Source organism: Micromesistius poutassou (assembly GCF_964030765.1).
Source record: "Micromesistius poutassou genome assembly, chromosome: 17".
Taxonomy (NCBI): domain Eukaryota; kingdom Metazoa; phylum Chordata; class Actinopteri; order Gadiformes; family Gadidae; genus Micromesistius; species Micromesistius poutassou.
Genome location: NC_140287.1, coordinates 6,869,522 through 6,874,820, shown reverse-complemented (window position 1 = coordinate 6,874,820; position 5,299 = coordinate 6,869,522). Strand labels below are relative to the sequence as shown.

General features: G+C 47.3%; 1 protein-coding gene across 1 annotated transcript in view; it reads left to right on the top strand.

The window, feature by feature from the left end:
- The window catches only part of tiam2a (TIAM Rac1 associated GEF 2a), an 81,418-nt gene that overhangs the window by 1,533 nt on the left and 74,586 nt on the right, over window positions 1–5,299 (top strand). The gene's annotated exons all lie outside the window — the stretch shown is intronic.

Below are 5,299 nucleotides of genomic sequence, written 5' to 3'. Positions count from 1 at the left end.
CTTTATAATTCCTTACATTTTATTTTACTTGTCAAATAATGGTGACCGTGGCTGACCTTACACACACATCTCACTGTGATTATAAAACCCCACTGCGGGCTGGGATTCGGATGACTATTACAGTAATGCACAGCATACATTCAGTCAGGAACCACTGAAGCAAAACAAATGGGCATCCTTATTTCCAGTCATACAATCATTTTAATTCTGCTTCTTATTCTAGTCGTATATTTTGCCGGAGTAATTTATATTCTATATATAGTCTATGGAGTGAGAGGTTTGCCATTTACGCTTTCAGCCAGTAAGCTGTGACATTCATGTAGATCACTCGCCTTCTATACATAAATATGAAACATACCGTTGTTAAAGGTTAGTTCCATATATTCACCACCACTCTATAGAACTAATGGCCTTTCCACTTCCAATTAAATCTAATTAAAATAATTAAATTAGATTTAGACGTGTTAGTTTGTATAGGCGAGGAGGGAGCGGGAAAAGTTTATATGGGATAGTTTATGGGTGAGGAAGAGGGATCAGAGTTAGGTTATGGGTGAGACGGGTTGGTATATGGTGTTAGTATAAGGGAATGGGTTAAGTATTTTTTTGAATTTCCCCTGGGGATCAATTGAGTATGCATCTATCTCCATATAAGAGTGGTAATATATGGGTGAGAATGGGTTAGCATATGGGTAAGGAGGGTGAGTGGGATTTATGTACAGATGAGAGGCATTGTATTATTCTGCAAAATTGGCCATAGTATCCGTGAGAGCAGGGTTAGTCTACCCTTGATACGGTCGATGATAACACTAGCTTTGGGTCGGCTTCCGTGTTTCAGGGCACCGATAGCTGAATAAGCTAGTGAAGATAACACTGATTGCTGGTGCTTTCACAAACAAATGAAACACCATCCTACTTAACTTATGTTCAGAGTGTGGGCTACACCCACGCTGTGACTGCTGTGTGAAAAGGGTCCATCGGCGGTGTGTGTTCACCAGTCCACTACCCAGGCCCCTGGTGTGTAGCAGGAGCAGACCCCTATTAATGTGTGAGCCACACCTGGGTTTGTCCTGGATGACACCTTTGTGAAAAGGGTCAATTAAGTGTGTGAGAGCGAAAGGTTAGTTAAGCAATGTGAGAGATCAGGGTTAGTATATGAGCGAGTGAGAAGGACTGAGTGAGTGGGAGGACAGCGGTATAAGCATGTGGGTGGGAGAGACAAGGTTTATGGGTTATGAGGGCGAGCGTAATCGAAGCAGCAGCAGGGTCTGATGCTGTCTGTGTGTGGTGAGACCCTCCACCCAGTGCTTAGTCCGCAGGGCAGGTTCACGCACTGAGGCTGCTGGCTGCGTCTGGACCAGGGTTAAGGCTAATGAAGTGGTTCTTTAGACGTATGAGCTTTATCTTGCTCTGCAGCAGTTTACTGTAGTACTGTAGTGGATGAACAAGCGCAAAGTGTGTGTGTGTGTGTGTGTGTGTGTGTGTGTGTGTGTGTGTGTGTGTGTGTGTGCGCGCGCGCGCACGTACTGACCTTCCCGACCCTTGATATGTACTTAAAATCTCCCTCATTGTTTCTAACCTGTAAAGTAGTTAACAGAATACACCTGTATGCTCACTTCATGAAAGCTTCAGCTGACAAAGATTAACATATGATTCTAGATATAGACCCTTTTTAAAGAGGGGTCATTGTAGGAACAACACAGGTGTCGCTCATAACGTTAATTATGCCTACTTTAATAAACCAGAGCACTAGTAGACATCGCTTTCGCCTTCACTCTCTCTCCCTGTTTCACTTCAATGGTATATATTTGATTATTTACTAGCATTAAAAAACATTCCAGTACTTTATCATTCCGCCATTTTAAGGTCCCTTGGTATTGTCACGGCCAAGACCCCTTGTAGCTGTTTATTTACGTGTGCAACGCGGCTTTGATTGGCCTCTACGTGGGCTCGATGGAGGCCTGCGGAGACCACGAGTAAACATCAGTGAGACCAGGGAATTGTCTTTCCTTTGTACTTCATAATCTCAGAAAATGGCTGCAAATAAAAAAACATAAAAAAGCCTTGTATTATATTTACTTTAACATTCAGGGCAGTATTGCCTTGATTTACAAATAATACGAGGTGAAACGCAAAAGAAGCAAAGAGCGAGTAAAAAAACGAAGATAAACAAGTTATCTTGAATGGAAAAGACAACCTGGTGGGTCATTTCCCAGTGGCGGTGTCTACTCTACCTCCGTGCATCGCCCTGCCTTCCACCCAACGGAGGCCCTGGCCTAGACAGCCCTGAGGGAGGCCACAGAGGGAGAGGGGCTGACCTTTCAGTGCAGGATTAGCCCAGCATGGCTAACTAGCATCAAAGCCCCACCTGGAAAAGGCCATGGCAGCATTATATCTGGTGATTGCCAGACGGGCCCAGGAGGTAGTCATTAGGGACTCTGTGGGCTAGGCTGCTGGTTGAGTGGTCGAGTTCCCTGTTGTGAGGAAGTTAATTAGACCAGGCTTTGAGGGAGGTAAGAAAGTCTTGTAAAAAGGGAAAGAGAAAAAAAAAGAAGGTTGAGGAAGAAAAATCTAATGTCTTGGTATTGAATCATGGTCTCCATCCTTGGGAGTTTTGGCCCCTGGGAGATATGGGTCTTTTAGAATTACACGGTTTGGTTTTAATGGTTACATTCTCACATTTTGCTCTTGCTATGAATTAGCTTTTCCGGGCATTAGTGGCGTTCATGATTTAGTCTCAGACAATGCTGCAGTAAAACATAGTTTTTCCGAATGAAAGGTACAGGAGAAAAAGCCATTATACACTGATGCTCTAACTCATGCCCACGGCCAAGCCGATTTGAAATTAGCAAACATTACCCCGGCTGGCCTGTAGGGGGCAGTGCGGGGTTACAGTCCACAGCAGCACCATCTCCGTGGCGCCGAGAAGAGAATGGAGATGCTCTGTGGTTCATTTGCAAAATGTGCTTTTTTAAAAGTGCGACAGAGATATGAAGCTGCAGTGTTCAGCCCCTTCCCTTCTGTGTTGTTGTTCTCACTGAGACACATGGATGTGAGCCAAAGTGGAAAAAATATTATTGCATCATTTGTTTTAACAAACAAATCTTCACAGTAAAAAAGCAAAAAAAGGCAAGATAAATTGCAGCAGTTTCTCTCGTTCGTTGTGCCAAGGTGGTATTATCAAATATGAATTCCCATAACCCGCCCTTACGATCGATGGGAGAACAAAGTGTGACTAAGGATGGCGTCTGCAGAGAATCTAAAGCAGTGGGGCTCTCTCTGGTCGTCATCCTTAATCTAGTCCCTGTGTTAGAAAACGCAACCTGATACCCACGGACTGACACCAACAACCGCACACCAACAACCGCACACCAGCGCGGCGATGGTGAAATACCCCTGCTAACATATTGGCACAGGGTGGTGTGATTCTCCGTCAAGATCAATAGAGATAAGCGCACACACAGACTGCGCCTGCGGCAAACACCCAGACACACGCGCATGCATGAGCGAGCGGGTTTGCGCGCACCGCCCATATTTCATCCAGCACGCTGTGCAGGAAGAGGAACCCCCTATCTCGGCTCCCAGTCGGCAGCCCGGCGCGGGTAATTACTCAACCCTGTGAGAATGTGCATATCCCACCCCAACACCCCCCCCCCGACCACCACCACCACCACCACCACCACCACCCACAACCACCTTCCCTCTTCCTCTATGAAGGCTCCTGGCTCGCTGGCTCCTTGCTTATCAGACCCAGCAGACTCCAATGTTGCCTGACCACCACCACCCCTCTCCTCTCCCCCCCCCCCCCCCCCCCCCCCCCCCCCCCGCTCTCCCCCTCCACCAGCGAGGGCCTTGGGTAGGGAGGGCTGGGGGATCGATAAGGCATTCAGTGGGTTGTCCTTGTTGGCATCACAGCAGCCGTGAACCCTTGGGTAGCAATTAAGCAGTTTGTTGCCATGGCGCGGTATGAAGATGATGAAGATAGGAACCCACGTAAGGACGCCTCTTTGTTTGGGGCATGGGGCAGCGGCGGGGGCCTCTGGGGAGGGACCCAATACGATCATCACACCGTATTGATCCGTGGAGTTGGGCTTCAGGCCTGAGGTGCGGAATACACTCCGGCGTAATGCCGCTGTGTCTAGACATAAATCTTTTTGTCTGTTAATCTTTTTGTCTGTTATGTCTGGTCTGGTGGTGTGTGGGAGGAATGGTTTCACTGGGTAATACCCTAATGAAAGCCCCTCTCTGGGCTCACCAGTCCTGTTTTGGTTCAACGCTAACAGTGCGTGAAATAAACATTTCGTCTTTTTAAGGCAATTTTTAAATTTGCTGTGAAATAATGTTTATTTCTCAAGGCCCAATCAGTCGACAGCGACAGTCTGGAGATATAAGAAGCTTGCCAAGCCAGAAAAATATTTGCATTCGGTGTGTTTGTGTGACACACACACACACACACACACACACACACACACACACACACACAAACAATACACACTGGTTTGTGTATACTGACAGTGTGTCAACAGCATTACAATGTAATCTGAAGAGAACACATCACTGTAAACATGCAGCTCACACACAGTGTCAGGGAAACGCCGCCACTGTGTTTCCACTTAGCTTCCATGGAGCCGGTCCATGTTCATCTGCAGGGCCCTCCCCCGCTGCCGACTCCACTCAGGACTGAACGTACATGAGCGCTTGGACGCTGTTGTACATGTTAATGCATATGAAAGTGTTCTAGTCCAGAAATGATGTCAGCTTCTGACTAAACACCTGCCTGACTGGTCATTTTGTGTTCAGTTTGGAAGATTCAACCTACTTGAATCTCTTGTGTTGCCCCGTCACCTCAAGAAGGTTAGAGGAACCAGGAAAGTCTTGGAAAAAAAAAAAAGAGAGAGAGGTAGTCATGGTGACCACCAAGCTTTTACACACCAATCCCCCACTCGACGACCTACTCTCAAGGCGCTGTGGATTGCATGCATGTACATACACACTAGGTGAGTGCATTCCTCCCTGGGCTGGTTTCTGTGTGTGTGTGTGTGTGTGTGTGTGTGTGTGTGTGTGTGTGTGTGTGTGTGTGTGTGTGTGTGTGTGTGTGTGTGTGTGTGTGTGTGTGTGTGTGTGTGTGTGTGTGTGTGTGTGTGTGGGGGGCATTATCTTTGCAACAGGGGAGCTTATTAAATGTACCAACACTCAGGCGGGGTAGAGGACGGGGGTGGGAGGCAGGGGGGGAGGGTGGGGGAGGGCAGGGAACATGGAGAGGTGGTGCTGCAGTATTGCTGAGCTTGCAAGGGAACATTTT